Raw genomic sequence first — 23,048 nt, 5'->3', positions numbered from 1 at the left:
TGAAAATATACAGGGAGGATAGTATTTTACAAATTTAAGTGACAATGTACCTTAAGAGTAATTCAAGGGATTTAGTCTCAACACCATGGAAGGTACACTATTATCTGAGTGTTTTAATGCCATTAGGCAATTAACTCATTCATCAGATTATGAGGCAAGCTGACTCATTTATTAGATATTGCAGACATCACAACAACAGTTCTGTGTCCAGGGTACTAAAGACATTTAATAAATAAGGAAAATAAAACAATTTGGATAAAAGATGTGATGTGAATAGCTTAGGAGGATTCTAATTGATGTTATTAATCCCCCCAAATAATATATGGTTTGTTCTCCAACCTGATCACCTGCAGCCATATCACATTGGTTTGTGACCCATCAGCAGTTAGACGCAAAGGAGAGTGGTTTGATCAGTACTTGCATGGGGAAATCAAGGGGGAAAAAAATCAAAGATGCTACAGAAACTGTACTGTTCTTTCAGAGGTGACATGAAATTGAGGCTGTGACTACTTGTGGTCATTCACAATCCCACACAAGTTTTCCGCAGATGTTTGCTCTAGTGTGCTGGACAAATTCTAATTTGGGTAATTACACTCTGCCTACCTAAAATTCCCTCTCTATTTCTGGTTGATCATAATGTTCCTAGCTTCCTATCTTAAAATTTTGATGTACTAGCTCTATGCACTATTAAAGAGATCCCATACTCCATCCCAGATATTGCTACATTTCAATACTAAGTGACATTATCCCTGTATTTGCTTGGTTTGGCTCATGAAAACTAGATCACTTACATAAGGGTTAATGGTATGGGGATCATTTCTGTTTATTTATTTATCTATCCACAATCCTCATTGCTGCTACTGCTTGAACCTAACTGTAACTTAATTGGAAAGTCCCAGAAGTCCTAGTTTTATCCTTAGATTACAAACGGAGCTCTATAATGGCTCAGCATGCAAGTTACGTTTTTTAATTATCAGAGTTTAGTGTTAGGCAGCAATGGTAACAAATGTTTTTATCAGTTTCACAGCCAGCTTATCTTTAAACTTTGTACTAAATAAATCTTGGAATGTAAGGCTGGAAGGGACTCTGAGAGGTCATCTAGTCCATCCCGCTGTGCTGAGGCAGGACCATGTAAACCTAGACAATCCTTGACAGGTGTTTGTCTGCCCTGTTCTTAAAAACCTCCAGTAACAGGGATTCCACAGTCTCCCTTGGTAGCCTATTTCAGTACTCAACTTTCCTTATAATTAGAAAGTTTTGTTCAACAATATTTTCAGATGCCATTTTCACTTTCATTTCTTTGTTGCCAAGCTGTGTCAGTTTCAAATACTATTAACTAGGGAGCAGTGGAGATGAGTTGAATTCAAGTGTAGGACTTTCAGAGATTCAGCGAGTATAGAACATGTTGCCAAGTGTGACGTACAACAGCAACTGTCCAGTTTGACAGGTCCACTTCGGACAGCTTTGATATGAAAAGCAGAGTGAAGCAAGGATGTATTCTTTCCCCTACACACTTTGGAAACTTCTTGATAATCTTGAACTGCGGGTTTAAGGACACGAAAGATGGAGTGTATCTCCACACAAGATCAGATGGGAAACTCTTCTACCTGTCCCAACTTATGTCACAGACCAAAGTCAAAAGGGTGCTAATCAGGGAACTTCTATTCACTGATGATGCTGCCGTCATAGTTCACAATGAAGATCTGCTACAAGAACTCATAGACCATCTTTCAAGTGCCTGTCAGGCATTTGTTCTTACCATCAGCATCAAGAAAAAGGGGGTTCCACAAGATCCTTCAATTACCTTAACTGCAAACCAGCTAGAAGTAGTCCAAAAGTTCAGCTATTTAGGTTCTACAGTGACTGCCAACCTCTCACTGGATGAAGAACTAAATGTTCGCATTGGAAAGGCTGCCACCACCTTTAGCAAACTAACTAAAAGAACATAGAACAACTCAAAGCTTACCATCAACACCAAAATGCTAGTGTACCAAGCTTGCATCCTCAGCACTCTCAGGTACGGTGGAAAAACATGGACAACTTATACTCATCAGGAGAAAAGGTTAAACAGTTTCCAGTATGTTGTTTACTCCACGTACTCAACACCAAATGGCAGGATAAAGTCACCAACACAGAGGTTCTTTGAAGGGCAAATTTACCAAGTGTGACAGCCCTGCTCAAGCAAAGATGACTGCGCTGGCTAGGCCATCTGAGGTTGGAAGACGGACACATACTCAAGGACATGCTATATGGGGAGCTATCAGAGGGAACAAGAACAACAGGACGTCCCAATCTTCACTATAAAGACACATGCAAGTGAGATATGAAAGAATTTGGAATTGATCCCGACCAAAGGGAAATCTTGGCAAGTGATCATAACAAGTGTGCCATTGTCTCCTTCAGGGTATCAGAATCGATGATAGAAGCTGGCTCCTACAGCTTGAAGAGAAAAGAGCCTGTAGGAAACAAGCAGCTCCCAGTCAAGATACAAACTTTTGCAATAACTGCCAAAGATCATGTAAATCTCGGATTGGACTGTTCAGTCATATGAGACAATGCAAACTATCTACTTTGTAGGCTGCAATTTCCACCATCTCTCACAGACGAAAGGATGCCAACAAGTGTCATGACCTAAACACTAAAGCTAAAGGCAAGTGATTAAAACCATGCAAGTGCCATAGCTGGGTAAAAATGCTCTCCTCTGGCTGAGCAATTGTGATAAAACTCAAGTTATACGTAAAACTGAGCAATAGAGTTTAATCTGTGCATTACACATGAGATACAATACAGAAGTAAAATCACTGCAAGCCATTCAGGAAACTGTTTCCAGAGTTGTAATGAGTTTCTCACTTATACAATTCCTCATTGAAATTAACTTAATAAAGTTGCATATGCTTAGGTGGAAGAACCAACCAAACCAAAAGCACAGATATTTGCTATCTGAAAATAACTATACATGCAACCATTAGTTCACCTCAGAACAGAGCTATTATTCTCACTCCTTGAGCAAACATACTGATGCCTCAAATCCTAATTATAGCAAAACTCTGGTTTTGTTACTTTAAGAGAGAGCCAACATTTCTTTTATAAACAATTATTCTAGGAGGTTAACAGATGGGAAAAGCCATGCCAGCAATTGTATAAACAGTGTGCATATATATGATGTAATTTTTTTTTTAAAAAAAATCACATTTTGGGACTACCAACCTGATGTATTTAAAAACATACCAAAAATGTAATTGGAAGATCTTCTATTTGGTTGGTTTGGCTTATGAAACCTCCCCACTCTGCCCCACAAATAGATGACCAGGAGGAGAAAGAACTTTAGCTCCCCATTAATTTGGGATCTTAAAAGTGAAAAAAAGAAACTCACATATTTATAAACATTCAAAGGTTTTTTAAAAACAATAACTAGATAGTATGATTTCTTAACTTAGACATGATGGGTTCATCTATTATTCCTTTAACTTTTTGTGTGTATTTTTAAAATATATTTTAAAATGTAGAAAGTAATTGTGATTACAGTTATTGTAGATCTGTAGCACAGCAAGTCCCTTATTTAGTTTGCATGAATGAAACCAGGATGATAATGTTATTAAACCCATTTGCTACTTAATGATAGGATTACTGCAGTTCCATTCTTGCTGGCCAAGTTCCAATATATTTTCCTTCTTTCTACTAACTAAATTGCACTAAGACATGTTGTCATTTGTGGGTATTTAAAAGAATTATGTCACCTGCCAATTTAATGCAACCTTTCTAAGAATGATACTTTGTACAGACTAAACGATTTTAAATTAATAATGGTACAACCAAAGAATGACCCTACATGATCATTTTTTATGAGACTACCTTTATTGTGCCAATGCTTCCTTTAATTAAGAACTAATTCCAAGCACCACTGAGACCCACATTTTCCTTTTGTCAACCATGACATTGCATCATCGTTGGCAGAGTACTGCTTAGCTGCAGGATCATCAGGATTTTAACATATATTTGTCCCACTAAACAAATCTTTTAAATAGGTAAAGATTATGAATTTTCATAACATCTTAAAATCTACATTAGAAGGCAAATATTAGAACCATTTCGACTAGAATGCAAGACAATTTTGTACAGAGCCTGAAAACATCATTGAGATACTTTGATAAATGAAATCTAATTTAGGTCAGCTGTTTTGTGTTTTTTAATAAGTTCAATAACCTGGTGCAATTACAATTACTTATGTTAAAAGTTGAATGGCAGTGCTCTTTTAAAAGGGAAGTGTAAATAAGGTATTCAAGATTGTTTGAGAAGGGAAATGTTTATTTTTATAACACAATCGTCAGTTGAACATCACAAGTTTATTGAACATATGTGGGTTTATATTTTTGTACATGTACCTAGAGATTGTGATAGGCATGTTTTCTCCAGTAAAAAATTCGTAAGAACTTCCATACTGGGTCAGACCAAAGGTCCATCTAGCCCAGTATCCTGTCTTCTGACAGTGGCCAATGCCAGGTACTGCAGAGGGAACGAACAGGTCAGGTAATCCACACACACACACACACACACACACACACACACACGTTTAAATAGCTGTTTCTATGCCACATTTGATGCCACCAAAAGCCATTTCTGCTACAGTTGTGGTGATTTTTAGCTGTGGCAGGAGTAAAGCATAATGTTGAACTCCGCTTTTGTTAGATGAGTTTTTCATTTAAATTTTTTGTGAACTACAGTATTTATATTTATTTATGCTGTGCTTCACGCAAAATTTAAAAATGAAAAAACTCATCTAACAGAAGCGGAGTTCAACATTATGTATTACTCCTGCCACAGCTAAAAATCACTGCAACTATAGCAATGTCAGAAATGGCTGCATGGTTTTAGGTGACATCAAATGTGGCATAGAAACAGATACTTAAACTCTGGTCTTGGCTAATTATAAAATAATTTGTTGGCCTTCTTTTTAAAATTGCATTTACCACTAAAATCTCTCCCTCATCGATTTGGTCCTCTGTGTTGCTAATTCTATTCTAAATATCACATAAAATGCAAGGATGTTTTGACAAAAAAACACCGCCTCCCCGTCTCCTAAGGCCTCGCTTCTTTTTCTTCTTCTTGAAAACACCTCACACACAATATGGTGGTTATTTCAGTTTTCACTAACCGGTTTCATTCCTGGATAGCAATTGTACTGGAAAATGTTTTTCATGCTGTTTTCATAGAGAAGGGTTTTAACGGCCAATCACAGACACCTTGTCAGTTTCTGGTCTCTTCACATACCATGATATGTTACTATACCTCTCTAGATTTCACAATTAGACTGCAATACTTGCATTAGATACGAGTTTACAGAAAGATATTTTTAGCATTGAATATTTGAAACATTTTCTCTCTCCTCTCATTTGTAAACAGCAAACCTGGCAGTAGGATTATTTTATACATTTGGCAACAAATTAAAAGAACAGCAAGTGAAAGAACAGAATTTATTCCAAATGGACAGCTGATATTGAAATGTTAAAGGGACACTGTCACCTTGACTTTTTTTTTTTTTTTTACTAGACTAAAAGAGGGAAGCTAGGACTGTGAGTTGGTGTGGATGGAGAGACTGACTGGCTGAGCAAGAAGACTGGGACAAGGAACCAAGCGGAGGGGCCAGGAGAGAGACTGAATGAGGATTCTGGGGAGTACTGAGCTCCTGTGGTTTGCTGTACAGATGCTGAGCACTCAACAACTGCAAATGAAATCAACAGGAGCTGTGCTCTGGACATATCAAGTGCTGTATAATTCTAAGGACTCTGAAAAAACAAACCGTACATGTCTGAAATTGGGCACCAAGAATAATGGGATGCTTCTATACTTAATCTCTGTGTCTCGGTTTCCCATCTAAAAACTAGGGATAATACAATTCCCTCACCTCACAAGGGTCTTGTGAAAATAAATTTGTTAGGTTCATGAAGTGCTCAGATACCATAATGATGGCCACCACAGAAAAGCCAATGAGTAAATTAATAATTCTGACTTCAGAGCTGGGTTTGAAAAGTGTGCAGTAAATAAGGTCCAGTGCCACATATTGAACAATGAAGAGGAAACAAAATACTGAATAGTTGCTAATTTTTGAGTACCATCCATTATGTGCACCACATACTTTGTGGAAAAATAATATGTGATCATGTAATTAAAGAGACTGTTGTCAATTCATATGCTCAAGCTACCTTAATTGTGGCATTTCATAACTTTTGCGTGTTTGACTTTACAACTGTAATAATTGTCTGCTAACATAGCTGTTTGGTTTTTTTGGTAATATAAAATGTACGCAGACACACACAAACATACTTTCCTTCATGTTTTGACAGTGAGCTGTATGAAAATACGATGGTAAGCTATTTATTAAAGGAAACTTACTAAGGACATATGAAAATACATATGGGAAAAACCTCTTTTCACAGTATATAAAACTGATATATACTGGAAAATTAATGATTCAGCCATAAAGAGCCTTCACATTAATATTTTAAAGAGAATGGTTCATGTTTGTATAGTTCCATTCTTTTAAAGTTAATTATGTTTTAAAACCAGCTCACGCTAGACTCTTATACCCGTAGCGTACAAAAGGTGTTACTTTTTCACCAGAAGATTCATCAGGATTAGTCTTTGAATGACTGCTTTAATTGGACATATTTAATTTTCAAATGTGACTATATGATGAGAAGTGACAACTGTCATGAGAACTTTGAGGCTGCTGTTCTGAGCACAATGGATAAAAAAAAAATTTAAACCAGTGATAATAATAGGTTGTTTTCAAACATCTTCGACACTTAGAATAGATTCTATATAAAACAATGAATGTACATATTATTTGCCACATAGCATTTGGAAATAATATACAGAATGTATTTTGTATATATTACATAAAATATATGTTAAAAAATGTTATAAGATGCATATTCAAGGAATCAAAATTTAGGAAATGCTAGAATTAAATTTGTCCGTACAATCTTAATTCTTCTCTTTATGCATTCACATTATGATGCAGTCTTCAATTACATGTTCACACTTTATTTTTTTTTTCCAACAGGACTCTGTCATTCCATGCACTGAGTAAAGCAATATGACAGGTTTCAGAGTAGCAGCTGTGTTAGTTTGTATTCGCAAAAAGAAAAGGAGGACTTGTGGCACCTTAGAGACTAACAAATTTATTTGAGCATAAGCTTTTGTGAGCTACAGCTCACTTCATCCAATGCATACGATGAAGTGAGCTGTAGCTCACGAAAGCTTATGCTCAAATAAATTTGTTAGTCTCTAAGGTGCCACAAGTACTCCTTTTCTTTTTGAGAAAAGCAATGTTCATTTACCTTAAATGGGAGTAGGACTGGACTCCCACATAGACTATTGTATCATCATCAATTTATATAACTCTAGAACGCTTAACCATAAAGTCATCTCAAAAAGTATAGAATTGTATACTCCATTTTTCAGAATGTGAATTTAGTTTTAAAATCTTAGTTTTCAGGTTTGTAAAGGAAATAGAAGTGGACAAGATTTACATAGGATGGAGAATGCTCCTGAGATGCATGTTAGGTGGAAATTATTTTTGAGCCATTAAACAATATTTTCCATTGTTAATTTATTATTAACATTATTTATTTGTATTACATAGTACCTAGGAGCCCTAGTCACTGATCTGATCATGGGACTGATCATGCTAGAAATTATTCAAACAGGAAAAAAAAAATCAGTCCCAGCCCCAAAGTGCTTATAATCTAAGACAAGAGTCAACAGATGAATAGAGACATATAGATGGGAGCACAAGGAAACAGTGAGAGAGTATTGGTCAGCATGATATCTAGTGGTCTCAGCACAACAGCAGACTAATCACTGTCAAGGATTTTGTAGGCATGATGGAAAAGGAGAGTGTGTGTTTGAGGATGAGTTTATCCAGAGATAAGAGCTGGAGGAGGAGAATCAGCAGAGGACAGAGTCCCAGAAAAAAGGTGTAGAGGAAGAAGAACAGGGGAGAAAAAGGAAGGCTAGAGAAAGTTGGGGGTGGTGAAGGAGACACTATTTCAAGATGATGAGCATGGCTAGCTATGTCCAAGGCGGCTGACAGGTCAAGGAGGATGAGGATGAAGTACTGATTCTGAGCTTTGACTAGAAAGAGTTCATTAGAGACTGTGGCAAGACCTGTTTCACTGGAGTACAAGGGGCAGACGCCAGATGGGATAGGATCTAGGATGGATTTGGAAAAGAGGAACTCCTGTCAGTGATTGAGGAGGAAAAAAGCCTAGTCTACAATGGCTGCTTTGTGCTGCTCTGTAGTGGGGCAAAGCAGCCAGCCCGTGGTGATTGGATCTGGCCCTAGAAGTTAAAAGAAAAAAAAAACTTAAAAAGAAGGATTTAAGGTATTCTCAGCCTTAATACCACTTTTCTTTTAATCTGAGACTATTTAACAGATTCTGAAAATGTGTAATTCAATCTTTCTGGGCAAATGCTTCAAAGCTATTAGTGCCTTTTAAATCATGTGACCATAAAGCAGTAGTACAATTTAATTTCCAGCATTACATGCAAGAACACCAAGCTGCTATAAGCTCACCATGGGTAAATCAATAAATAGTATTACTATCAATACTCCTTTAAAGTATTTTTTTGATTACCTTCTTAGCAGGAAGTTACATTACAATTTATTATGTGGGAAAGCCCAAGGTGAACTGTTGAGCTGTGTTTGTGTACAAGGATTTCATAGTGGGTTTACTGGTGTCAAAATTACACTGAAGATACCAAAAATTGATACTGGATTTACTCCTTGCATAATGACAGGTTTCAGAGTAGCAGCCGTGTTAGTCTGTATTCGCAAAAAAGAAAAGGAGTACTTGTGGCACCTTAGAGACTAACAAATTTATTTGAGCATAAGCTTTTGTGAGCTACAGCTCACTTCATCGGATGCATTGGATGAAGTGAGCTGTAGCTCACGAAAGCTTATGCTCAAATAAATTTGTTAGTCTCTAAGGTGCCACAAGTACTCCTTTTCTTTTTGAGGATTTACTCCGTACTTTTCTATATATCAACATATGTTAGCAGACTTTGTACTCCTCCCCCCACCAATGAGTTGGATTCAACCAACACTTCAGTCACTTAAGAGGTAAGTAAATGATTTAAGTATCTCCTGCCATGAATTCACTGTATACAATCTTATCTACAGTTTTTAGCTTCTCTTACACAATGTTGAGAGATACTCCATTCCAAACTACTCCCCTAAATGTGAGCTTTTCCAGCATCTCTGTATAAATCCTCAGACATCTAAATACCATACCTTTTATTCTGCAATGGAACATACATCAGTTTCACTATATATATATATATATATCACACACACACACACACAGAGAAAGAGAGAGAGAAAATTCATTTAATTGACTGATTAGAGTAAAGATTCGCCATAATGTGGATCATATAATTTGCCATACCAGATCAGACCACTGGTCCATAAAAAAGCATAATCTGCCTTCATGAGTAGCCAATACCTGAAACTTCAGAGGAAGGGAAAACATGCCATAATTTTATTTCATTTTGTTGAACACCTTTCCAAAGCTCTGGAAAATGTAGGTTGCTAATTGTGCAATGCTGTGCATGGAGAAACAACCCTTCAAATCTCTTGTTACAATCAGTTTACAACTTGAAGCATGAAATGGGATTACCTCTACCCAGAGGTGGCGGGTGAACCGCGGGCTTGGGGAGGCCAGCCCCGAGCTAGCCTGCCCCTTCTGTCCGGGGCCCTGATACACAAATATCAGAGAATCTTGCTGGCTCAGATTCCAGCCTCCTGTGTTAATTTTCTTCCCTCCCATTGAATGGTTCCAGCATTCAGCTCAATTTCTGGGACTATTAAATTGTTGCAAACGTATTCACTGTATATACAAGGTCAAACTTTGTAATATTGATGGTCATTCCCACTTTTTTTGAACATATACATTTGTCTAAAATGCCATTTCCTGGTCTTCTGTATAAATTGCAAACGCTTCCTATATATTATCGACTGTATCAAAAAGCTGAAGTCACATGCTTTCAAGATTTACTTGAGCAGAAATCGGTTCTTGTGAGGCTGAGAAGAAATGGATGCTTTTTACTTAGCTCAGAGGAGTCAGTTTTCCAGAATTCATACGATACACTGCCGAAATTTGTCATGTTACTCTTTACATAATATTAATAGATCTAGATACATGTGTATAGCAAGGGAAATGACCAGCTGATCTTCCTTCTACTTTAAATGTAATTCCTTGCCCTTGGATAATTCCTCCACCTCACTAGTTATTGACCATTTTAAGGCTCAGAGATTAAGTTGTCCATTACCCACTTTTATTCATTAATTGTAAGGGGTTTTTTCCTTAAAAAATCCTGTTGTAATAGACTGGGCTCCACTTGAGTATATTCTCTTTATGAGATTAAGCCACTAACTAGGAGCTCATCTGATTAAAAATGAGAAGGGAATATGGGATCCTACCGGGGATTGAGGATTTGAGGCGTATGGAACACTTCAGTGACCTCTGGATCAGACCCTTATATCTATTCCAGCAATTTTCATCTCTGACATCAAGGAAATCCAATATAAACTTTAATTCGTCTAGCCCCACATTCCTAATTAGCAATTTTGCAATCTGTAACCTGTTTAAAACTGTGTACAGACTGTGTATATTTTATCATCCTTTCTGGGACTATAGCTATAACTCATATTTTTAGTTTCAGGTCTGGGATTTGTTGTCTAGCACATTCAAGCATGAAATTCACGTTGACCCACTTATTTATCGCTTACCCGCTGGCTTTATTGGATGGACAAATCAAATCAACTTGGTTGTTTCTTTCATATTTTTTATTTATATCACAAATATTTTATATTTGGACTCAATCTGTCCAGACACTGGATTTTAACATTATTGGTTTAAATACCTTTAAACCCAATTCATCAGCAGACAAATATTCCATGGCGTAGCAGAAAGTTTGGTGGGGCTCCTTTACTGAACTTTTACCACAGGAACTTCAGCAGCTCTTTCTATTAGGCCTGTACAATAGATTCTAGCCCTTTAAATTTTGATACAGAAATTACGAATAGTGCAGCCTTTTTTAAAAGTACTTTTTAACAGTTTTCAGAGTAGCAGCCGTGTTAGTCTGTATTCGCAAAAAGAAAAGGAGTACTTGTGGCACCTTAGAGACTAACAAATTTAAATTTTAAATTTGTTAGTCTCTAAGGTGCCACAAGTACTCCTTTTCTTTTTAACAGTAACTCTCTTTTAAAAAAGAACTGTTGGAAGAGAGCTTCTATGTCTGCTTGTAATCTAGCATCTGAAAAATAACTTTCCATTACTGGCTCCATAATAAATGCTGTTTCATTGGTGTGTTCAACTCTAAAGGATATAATATAACCATAGAATTGAGAGCAGAATAAAGTATTTTAGCGACAGCAGTTTTACCCATTTCAAGTCTCGTCCTCTCAAACTGAAAAGCGTAGCAGCAACAATTTCAAGTTTTCATTGCATTTCCAACCCAATTAATTTATTTGTTTATTTTTGTACATAATGATGTCCATTCCCCTGCTAGCATATGCAGAAAGTTACATTAAAAATGCCTGTCCCAATGAATTAGAACTTGTTTCCATAATACTTTCTCTCTCTCTCTCTCTCTCTCTCTCTCTCTCTCTCTCTCTCATTGCCAAAGCCAGAGTTCTATTATGATGACATGTTATCGGGATGATGTACTTAAGTTACGTTTTATAGTGTTCGATGAAATGTTTTATTTATTCACAGGGCAGAAGAAAACCCAGAGCCTGAAGCTGGCTAGAAAAGGGAGGAGACTGGACAGGGAACCTTAATCAAGATTGCTCTGAGTAACAAATGTGCTCCTTCAGACTCTGCATGCTTTTCCAGTCTTTTCGAGGCACACAAAAGGCTCTAATAGACATGTGTGTCTTACTGAATGAGTGATTCTCCCTAGAATACCATTGGAATGAGTTTGTTCTCACTCAACCAGAATCTATTATATGAAAAGTCTTCATTACCATAATCCCTTGGCATTGTTTCCATCCATTAAGAGCAGTTAATTATGGGACACTGCAGAATTGGCTCCCAGGACTTTATGTACACTTGTGCATGCCTGATCAAGAGTAATGCCCTACCATAAATTAGAAATGTCTAACATCCAGACAGAGGGCCTTCATGGATTAAGCTAGAAACAAAAGACACCATGTTAGAGTTAAAGTTACAATGACTAGGGAACAGTGCCCCAAAATAATGGCAGCTGAGTGAGAAAAGGATACTGTACCGGATCCTGCATGCTACCGTACATGAAACACACAGCTAATATTTAACATACAAAATAGTTTTCTAGGATGACAACTAGTTATCAAAATATATTCAGAAACATTTGGTACCATGTCAAATTCTGAAGTATTACTGAAACACGAGTAATACGCAAAAACTCCTGACAATGCCAGGAAAAGGACAGCAACGCAAGATTTATTCCATGACCATGAATGTAACTGCTTCCTATTCAGATCCCTATTGTAATACAGGTATGACACACAAAAGTGCTGGAAACAGGCTAATCTATTTCCTGGCTTTAGTCACATAATATAGGTGAGGGTTACAAAAGGTTATATATATACATACCCCTGACACATGGCAAGAATCAGTATCCACTAGTATTACTGGAATAGCTAGGGTCCCCAAACAGGATCTGAGTCCTATAGCGCTTCAGATGCTGCACAGACCTGCAGGAAACTCAGGAAGGAGCACTAAGCTGCTAACAGGAGAAGGAGAGAGGAGGAGGGAGTCACAGTCATCAGCCTAAAAAGCAGCAGTTTCATTAGCTCTTCTGGACAAGTTAAGGGTAGTGGACTCGAACGAGCAGTTTAGAAAAGAACAGGAATTGGTGAGGAAGAGGAGAATCAGGGAGAACAGATGGATGGATAGAGAGAGCGCAAGAGGAAATTAGATGTGTATTAGGCATTTTGTTGAGACAACATAGGTAAGTCTGCTACTGGCCCTTGTCCCCCAATTGTTTGAGAAAGGGTAAGAAATATCCTACTGAGAAAACGAAATCCGTTCTCAGTGTTCTATGTCAAGCTTCAGCTTATCTCCTCCAAAGCAGGAAGAAAGCAAAGTTAATCACACTGAAATGAGCAAAAAGGAAGTAAAAAGAAAAGGAGTACTTGTGACACCTTAGAGACTAACAAATTTATTAGAGCATAAGCTTTCGTGAGCTACAGCTCACTTCATCGGATGCATTCGATGAAGTGAGCTGTAGCTCACGAAAGCTTATGCTCTAATAAATTTGTTAGTCTCTAAGGTGCCACAAGTACTCCTTTTCTTTTTGCGAATACAGACTAACACGGGTGCTACTCTGAAAAAAGGAAGTAAAGAATCTCTGACTTGGCCACTTTTCCGGATCACTTCAGCAGTAGAATTTCCAGTGAAAAGCCAAAGGCAGCCATGAACTTCAGAACTTCCAATTAGGACTGTCTAACAAGTGGAATGAGGAAAAGGATAACTAAACAACTACACAAATCAAGGAAGCATCAATACTTTAATAAATGTCAACTTCAGAGAGGACTACAGTTCATAATACATTGAATGAGTCAATTTCAGCAATCCATTATTGGTTTGTATGCCATTAACCACATACATGCACTGCCATGAAAAATTATCAAAGGATCAAACCTCATTTGTCTTTCCTTCTTTCAGAAAAATAGCAAAAACCAAACCAAGCTGGGTAGGTTATTTCAGAAAAAAGTGACATAACTGGTGTGAAATTGGGTTTGAAGCTTTCAATAAGCATCATAAAACAATCTCTGTGTAATGTCCTAATTACAGGAGATGTACAAGACTTACATGTGGATGGTAGCTCAGCCTAAACCTGTAAGAATATCGAGCTTGCCTACCAAGAGTTCTCTAACAGTTCAAGGAAGCAAGATGATCCTTGTTGGAGATTCAATTCTTGGAAAACCTGAAAGAATATTCTGTAAGGGACAGGGGGACACCAGGATGGTGCGCCGCCTTCCCAGAGCCAAGGTATGAGACATCACGCTATTGAAATCCACTAGCAAGAATTCATTGGTTCACATCAGCACTAAATGACACTGCATTGTGGAATATCTTGCAGGTAATAGATTACTTCAGGGAACTTGGAAGCATGCGGAAGAGGAAGAACGTCCAAGTGATCGTCTCAGAAATCCTTCCTGTCCCATGAACAAAGGAAGACAGAAGGCAGAAGACACTGATAGTGACTCACTGGCTAGGTAAGTGGTGTAGAGGGAGGGCTTTGGTTTTGTGGAATGTTGGTCCACCTTTTATGAGGAGAGGGAAATATATAGTTTGGATGGCTGCCACCTCAGTGAAAGGGGGATCAATCTCCTTGGAGACAGGGTGGCTAGAATAGTCAGGAGGGTGTTAAACACATATCAGTAAGAAAGGGTAAAAAGAGGGAAGATATGAGCACTCAGCACAAAATCAAAATTTTGAAAACAAAATTGATCAAGAAACCAAAGGACATGAAAAGAAGAAATTCTTGAATTGTCTATACACCCATGTTAAGAGCCTGGGTAACAAACAAGAGGATCTGGAATTGCTTATTTATGAGCATAAAATTCGATATAGTTGGAATTACTGAAATCTGGTGGAATGATTCACGCTGCTTGAACGTAAACATAAATCATGATAACTTATTTGGGAATGATCAAATGGGCAAAAGAGGAGACGGAGTTGCACTATGTCAAAAATAGCATCACGTGCTTCCAAGTCACAGATAACTAAGAAGAAAATTATTTTCAATACTTATGGATAAATGTCCTAACTGATAAAGTACAAGATGGTGTATTAGTTAGTGTCTGCTACAGACTACCAAATTATACTAGTGAACAGGGTGACAGCTTCTTATTCACCTATCTGTAGTGTGCAGGGAAAAAAGAGCTATGTGATCATGAGGAACTTCCATTTGAGTGATATATGTTGGAAGTCTTGCACTGCCAGTACTAAAACATAGAATCACAGAATATCAGGGTTGGAAGGGACCTCAGGAGGTCATCTAATCCAACCCCCTGCTCAAAGCAGGACCAATCCCCAACTAAATCAAAAGTAGTGTCAAAGAGATGCATCTTGAAGTTCTTAGGGGATTCAACAGGGGGAAAAGGATCCCTTCTTTGCCTGACCAGAGACTTGAACCCTGGACCCTCAAATTAAAAGTCTGATGCTCTACCAACTGAGCTAGCCACGCTAGCATCCCTTGGAATTTCTAAACATTTTAGTTGACAATTTTCTAACACAAAAAGAGTTGCAGCCTACACGAGAATTCCATATTAGACCTTGTCCTAACAGATAAAGAGGAACTGATCAGAGACCTAATAATTAATAGCAGCTTAGGTATGAGTGATCATGACTTGCACATTTATAGCATGCAAGCAGATTAAAGTCCAGACCAGTAATATAAATACTGGTGTTTTAATAGGGCCAATTTCACAAAGCTGAAAACAATTATGAGCCATATCAGTTGAGAGGAAGAATTGAATCAGAAAAATGTGAATGATAATTGGGAATCTTTTAAGAACACCTTACTAGATGCCTTAAAAGTCCAAAATCAAGAACGAAGGATAAACTGGTTAAAAAACTGATTAACGAAGGATAAACTGGTTTAGAGGGGAAGTGAAGACAGCTATAAAAATTTTAAAATATATATATAATAAATAGAAGAAAGGAGACATTGATAGTAATGAACATGAATCAGAACTTAGGAATTGTAGAAAATTGACAAGAGAAGCCGAAGGATACAAGGAGAAATCTCTGGCCAAAAGAGTTAAGGACATTAGAAAAGAGTTCTTAAAATATGTTAGAAACAAAAAGAATCCTGACAATGGTATTGGTCCCTTATTAGATAGAACTGGTAGAATTATTAATAATAATGCAGGAAAGGCAGAAATATTTGATAAATATTTTTGTTTTGCATTTGGGGAAAAAACAGATGATGCAGTCTCATAACATCATATGGTGATGACAATACTCTTTCCATTCCACTAGTATCTTACGAGGATATAAAGACAGAAGCTATTAAAACTAGATATTTTCAAAAGAGCAGGTTCTGATAACTTGCATCCAAGAGTTTTAAAAGAGCTGGCTGAGGAGATCGCTGGACCACTAATGTTTGTTTTCAATAAGTCTTGGAGTATTGGGAAAGTTTCAGAAGACTGGAAAACAGATGTTGTGCCATTTAAAAAAAAGGGTAAACGGGATGACCTAGATAATTTAGGCCTATCAGCCTGACATTGATCCCAAGCAAGTTAAGGAAGCAACTGATATGGGACTTGATTAATAAAGAATTAAAGAAGGATAATATAATTCATGCAAATCAAAATGGGTTTATAGAAAACAGATCCTGTCAGACTAACTTGATTTTTTTTTTTTTTTTACAGGATGAAGTTTGGTTGACAAAAGTAAAAGTATTGATGTAATAGACTACTGAAAGGTGTTTGACTTGGTACCACATAATATTTTGATTAAAAAACTAGAACAATATAAAATTAACATGGCACACATTAAATGGATTAAAACTGGAATATGGTGTCCAGTTTTGATGCTCACAGTTCAAGAAGTACTTACCTGGAGAACCAAAATTTAGTAATGGGCTCTGCAATCTAGCCAAGAAAGATATAGTATGATCCAGTGCCTTGAAGCTGAAGCTATACAAATGTGGACTGGAAATCAGATAAATTTTTAACAGTCAGGGTAATTAATCTCTGGAACAATTTTCCAAGGGTTGTGGTGGATTCCTCATCAGTGACTATTTTTTTTAAATAAAGATTGGATTTTTTTCCCCCTAAAAGATCTGCTCTGGGAATTATTCTGGGGAAGCTCTATGGCTTATGTTACACAGGAGGTCAGACTAGATCAGTGGTTTTCAAGCTTTTTTTCTGGGGACCCAGTTAAAGAAAATTGTTGATGCCATTACAGGTGGGGATGAGGGGTATGGGGTGTGGGAGGGCTCAGAGCTGAGGGCTGTGGGGTGAAGCTGGGAATGAGGGGTTCAAGGTGTAGGAGGGTTGGGGTGCAGGAGGGAGTGTAGGCTCTGGGCTGGGGGTGCAGGCTCTGGAGTGGGACTGGGGATGAAAGCTTAGGGTGCAGGAAAGGGCTCTGGGTTTGGGGGGGGGGGCTCAGGGCTGGTGCAGGGGATTGAGACGCAGGTTAGGGCACGGGTTTACCTGTGGTGGCTCCAAGTCAATGGTGCAGCCAGAGTGCAGAGGCAGGCTTCCCACCTGTCCCAGCACCGCGGACCACGCTGTGCCCCAGAAGAGGCTAGCAGCAGGTCCGGCTCCTAGGCGGAGGCATGCGGCTCTCGCCCGCAGGCACCGCCCCCCGCCCTCAGTGAAGTGCGGAGCCTGTGCTCAGGCGTGCATGGAGCCCCATGGCCCCTCCGCCTAGGAGTAGGACCTGCTGCTGGCCGCTTCTGGGGCGCAGCACAGTGTCAGAACAGGTAGGGACTAGCCTGCCTTAGCTGGCCAACTCCGCCAATGGGACTTTTAACGTCCCGGTCGGTGGTGCTAACCAGAGCTACTAGGGTCCCTGGATGCTGAGCAAGGTGACCCAGTGCCTTACATGTCACAACCCAGTACTGGGTCATGACCTGAACTTTGAAAAATATTGGACTAGATTATGCTAATTGTCCCTTCTGGCCTTGGAATCTATGAGTCTCTTAGTAGGATTGGCTTTGAGAATTTAGACATTGAACTTGGATAATTTTCTCTTTCAAGGATGTTGAAAACGTTGGTGTTTAAAACTGTACCATTAGCAGATATTAGAACTACTAAATATCAGTTTGCACAACTGATAACCCATGTGCTACTGTAAGAGTAAATGAACATCTATTAGAAAATTTCCCCGTTTTTAGAGGCATATACTAAGGATGCCCATTATTGCCTACTCTTTTTGACATGGTGATGGAGTCATTTGCCCAACTGATATGAAATAATGCTAATATAAACAGAAATTCAACAGAAAATAGGGAACACCAATTAACCTATGCAGACATGTCATGGTATTTGTTATGAATCCAGCTCAACACTACTAAAATTGAATGAGCAAATCTTAAAATTTGGCAAAATATCAGGATTTAAAATGAACTACAAGTCAGAACTCCTGGATGTAGGTATGGGCTCTGATCTACAGAAAGATATAAAAGATAAACAGAAACTCGTATCTACTTCAGTAGAACACCCGGAAATACATATTATTGAAATACAGCAAGACTTATATAATATTAATTATATTCCTTTAAGAAAGAAAATCAAAACAGACCTTGAAAATTGGTTAAACTATGACATATCATGGTTAGGCAAAACTGCAGTAGTTAACATTAATATCTTACTACAAATTAACTCCCTTTTCCAAACACTCCCGGGTTTTGGGCCCAAGAAATATATTAGATCAATGGCAATCCATGATAAACAAATTCATTTGGAGAAATAAGAAACCCAGGGTTACACAATCTATTTTCCAAAGGTCATGGCAAAAAGGAGCATTAGCTCTACCACACATTAAGCACTATTATCAATATAGTAAGTTCAAAAACCTGATATACTGGATAACACCAAATCCTAATAAGCACTTGGTAGAACAGAACTAGCTCATTACTGCGGAATCAAACTCCACATCCACTGTTGTGCAATCAAACTCAACACCATCCCCTGGATAAAGAAATCCTATAAGCCAAAACCATTATATAACCCCATTTTATGAAAGTAACAATAGACACTTGGGATAATTTATTTAGAAAGCTAAGTCCATACCCATCCCATGTAACACCCAAAGTAGACAAAATAGAATTTAACCCCAATAAATCCTGGGAAGTTTTGACCTATGAGAACTCATAGGTATATCAAAATTCGGCCAACTGTTTAGAGATAATACATTTAGATCACTTAATAAAATACAACAAGCAAAAGACACCAAAATTCCAGTATATCAATATCTACAACTGAGACATTATTCAAACCACTTTCACAAAAGGCAAACCTCAGCAGAAAGTTGACAGTATTTGAAAATCTATTCACTACACCTCCTTGAAACATAATGGTTTACTCTTCATTCTGTACAAAGTAATCTTTAACTGTTACTTAAAGGAAATAACCAGGTTTCTGAAAAGATGCAAAGCTAACAGACATAGGCAGAGACACAAAAACTGAGATATGGAGAATATATGCAGCACTGATCCCACACCTTAAAACACACATAAAAGAAAATTATATTAAAATGCTTTATCGTTGGTACCTAACTCCACTTTAAATAAAACAACGTTATGATATAGGATGGGCAAATGCTAGAGAGAAAGTAATGAAATGGGAGGATTTCTCCACATATGGTGGATGTGCCAACATATTAAAGACATTTTAAAAAGCCGTTGGAGACTCCAGAAGGGAGATAACAGGGTGTCAGTTGTCAGATAACCCATTAGCATTTTTATTAAATGGTTTTGAAAACTCTGCATCTTATAAAAAAACAAAAAAAGCCACAAAGAATTGATCACTCATCTCCTAGTTGCTGCTAGAAGAGCAAGGTGGTGAAAGAGGAGTGACTCCCCTAAATCTTTTTACTGGTATCAAATAGAGTGGGATGTTCTGGTAATGGAAAAATTAACTTACAAGTCAGAATTGTACTGGGAAGAAGGAAAACAAAGATAACTACTGAGAAATCTGATGGATCTTTTTGGAGTTTGCTGGTCACTGACCGCAACCAAACCTAATCATTTGAGAACTTCTTGGAATATTAAGGGAGAAACCACTTCAAGAACGGCCAAAGTTAAACTCAAAATTAAGATATTAAAATAAGAAAAACAGATAGGAGGAAGGAGAAAAGCATAATATTGTGTAAGGTTTTGATAGGACAATTAATGAATAGGTTACAAATCTAAACGCAAGAAAAACAGAAGTGACCCATGACAAAGACTGCAAGGCCAATGTGGTAGAGAACCTCCATGAGAGAGTTGGAGGAACTGGTGAGTATAGAACCCATATAGCAAAAGCTGGAGAATGCTGTGTAGTTTCATTATTCAAAGAGATTGGGGTCATTGGTGGGCCTGATCTTAGATTTTGCATCTTTGTTTTTTATCATGAAACACGGAGGCCAACCTTAGCCGGCTCCCCGTCCATTTGCTGGAGTGAAACCTGTTGGAGCTCTGTACTAGAAGAACAATGTCATCTGTGCAGTTAAGGTCTGAGAGCAAGTGATCACCCATCTTAATGCTGATGGATCTGATAGAATGCTTCCCATTCATTGCCTGACAAAAAGAGTGCAGGGTCCAAGACACAGCCTGCTTGACACCAGATACTAATTTAAAAGGTGCTGACATCCGATTCCCAAGACAAACATGAGCAGTGGTTCTGTTATACAGCTTGCGAATCAAGTCCAACAGAATGGTTGGGACATCTACGCCTTTTAAGACCTTCCATAACACCACTCAGTCAACTGAATCAAACGCCATCTTAAGATCAACAACACTATGTGCAGGGGCTTTTGAACTCACGGTGTGTCTCCGACAACAAGTGGAGGGCCAAAATAGTGTCTAATGTGGACCTGTTCGTCATAAAGCCTGACTGCTGGGGGCAACACTTCCAATGCAGCAGGGGCTCCAAATGCGCCAGCAGAAGACGTTCAGGAATACCTTCCCTGGCACAGACAACAAGGTGACCAGCTGTAGCCTCTTACATTTGTTTCCTTGCCCTTATAAGGTGAGGATCACACCACCATCCTTCCAGGCGGTTGGCAAGGTTCCAATTCTCCACAACAGGCAAAAGATGGCCAGAAGGGATTCTACCCCAGGGTACAGAGTAGCGAGCTGTAGCTCACGAAAGCTTATGCTCTAATAAATTTGTTAGTCTCTAAGGTACCACAAGTATTCCTTTTCTTTTTACCACAGGGTAGAGAGGGCTTTTTATCAGCTCTGGGGGAATGCCATAAGCGCTGGCTACACATCCCTTTTTCAGTTTACAGATGGCTTCACTTCATCCAACGTTGGTGCATCGGTACAAGCGTTTGGATCTGAAACCAGAGTGGCTGTCAAATTGTCCAGCTCTGAGCAAGCGGTAGGTGGCAATTGGTTCAGAGCGCTGTGATAATATTCCACCCAGCGTGAGGGGATGTCATCATCTGATTTACATGGACAGCCTTGGCTGTCTTTCAGGATGCCGTTCATAGCGACTACCTCTTGACCGCTGAGATTGCAGATCGTGCAGAATGCTGGCTTTAAGTTGCGTCCGGCTAAGCCAACAAATTCTGAAAATTCTGCCCCCCCCCCCAAATAGCCATATGCGTTATAACTTTAACTGAGCATGGTATGCCTCTTGCTTCCTCATCCACCAAATTATCACCTTTTATAAATAAATATAAAATTTTATTCAAAAAAGATTTAGCATGTATGGCAATAAAAATGCCCATGTTAAAATAATTGTTATTTTAACCATCTAAGTGGAGAGAAAATTAAAAGACAATCTGTATATTAAAAAGTCATAAATCCATTGCTGTGCATGACACTTCCCAGGTAAGTAAAATTTGAGGTCCTTGCTAAAAGGAACTTACAAAATAAGCTCCAAGCCAATGTACAGGAATATCTTTAATATGAGTACCCCATCAATTTAAATGATGCTACTGGCGACAGATCAGTTAAGTACATACCATAAGCATTTGCAGGATTGGGGCATAAGATCCACAATCCTATTAATTGCTCTGTGCAATGGGGCTCCACCTCCATGAAGCAGTTGGAAGGCTCATGGCAGCAGCTTGCAGGATGGAAGCTTAAATCAAACCAAATACATTTACTACATACCATGGTGAAGTTGTGGAGAGTAAAACAGTAAACAATCTGCAAGGAATATTGCTCGGGGGGAGGGGGGGAGGAAACGTGTATTTTTTCCACATGTTTTGCCACATCACTCTTCCTATCTTTTGTTTTGATACTTCTCATTTACTTTGTCAATTTCATATATTATAAAAATACATATTTACATGCCAGCACAAGTGTAAATGGCACAGGAGCAGCAGTTAATAGTGGAAAGCTTGAAAAAAGAAAAATTCCTGAAGATATTTGAAAGAGGGCAGTGAGACACATTAGTGCAAAGAAAAAGGAAGGCAATTCCAAGCATAGGAGCAGACTAGAAAAAGGACACCCTGCCTCCAAAAGGACACCTCAGTATCTCAAATATCTACATCCTAGATCACTGAACAAATACATTTTTTAAGCAAGAAGAGAGAGATTGTAACAGTGCTAATTACTGCATGCTGGGCTACGCATTCTTGTTACTTAACCATGGGTATCCATATTGTATTATGGTGTTAGTACTTGATAACACCAGTACACTTGTGTGTATTACATATATACATACTCATAAATGTGTAATGCCTAAAATACATTAAAAGTACATCACAGATGAATTAATTTCCTATAAACTTTAAATAAAAATTTGTAAATATATATGTGGTCTTATTTTTCTACTTCTATAGGATTTTTATTTTGTTTTACCTTAACAATGCAGGAATTAATTGTGATGAACATTGTTATTTTGCAAAAAGAAAAGGAGTACTTGTGGCACCTTAGAGACTAACAAATTTATTAGAGCATAAGCTTTTGTGAGCTACAGCTCAGTTCATCGGATGCAGTGAGCTGTAGCTCACGAAAGCTTATGCTCTAATAAATTTGTTAGTCTCTAAGGTGCCACAAGTACTCCTTTTCTTTTTGCGAATACAGACTAATACGGCTGCTACTCTGAAACCTATTGTTATTTTGATGACAGTTACTATATTCAGATGCTACATGGCAGTTGACATGTCAGTTCACAGACCAGCCACAAAATAAATACAGCCAAAATTGTCTCCAAGTTTTATCCTCCATTATCTTAACATTTCACCGGAAAGTAGGGTTGCCAACTTTCTAATCCCACAAAACCGAACACCCTAGCCTGCCCCGTCCCCAAGGCCCTGCCCCTGGGTCATGACATTCCCTTTCCCTCAGTAGCTTGCTCTCCCCCCCCCCCACTCACATTC

General features: G+C 38.2%; 1 protein-coding gene, 1 long non-coding RNA gene and 1 other non-coding gene across 5 annotated transcripts in view; 1 reads left to right on the top strand and 2 right to left on the bottom strand.

Annotated features, from left to right (window-relative positions):
• The window catches only part of LOC119856020, a 44,502-nt gene extending 31,256 nt beyond the window's left edge, over positions 1–13,246 (top strand). For 2 of the 3 annotated variants that reach the window (XR_005293119.2, XR_005293117.2), the window contains exon 3: positions 5,548–7,218. This is a non-coding gene — a long non-coding RNA (uncharacterized LOC119856020). Of the gene's footprint in view, positions 1–5,547; positions 7,219–11,780 lie in introns of those variants that run through there. The other variant, XR_005293118.2, reaches the window with a different exon arrangement.
• Positions 1–23,048, bottom strand: part of NEDD4L (NEDD4 like E3 ubiquitin protein ligase) — a 366,011-nt gene that overhangs the window by 128,963 nt on the left and 214,000 nt on the right.
• TRNAK-UUU lies at positions 15,171–15,243 on the bottom strand. Its single transcript has one exon. It is a non-coding gene; the product is annotated as a tRNA-Lys (tRNA).

Source organism: Dermochelys coriacea, chromosome 5 (assembly GCF_009764565.3).
Source record: "Dermochelys coriacea isolate rDerCor1 chromosome 5, rDerCor1.pri.v4, whole genome shotgun sequence".
Lineage (NCBI taxonomy): Eukaryota > Metazoa > Chordata > Testudines > Dermochelyidae > Dermochelys > Dermochelys coriacea.
This window is presented reverse-complemented; position numbering and strand designations above follow the sequence as displayed.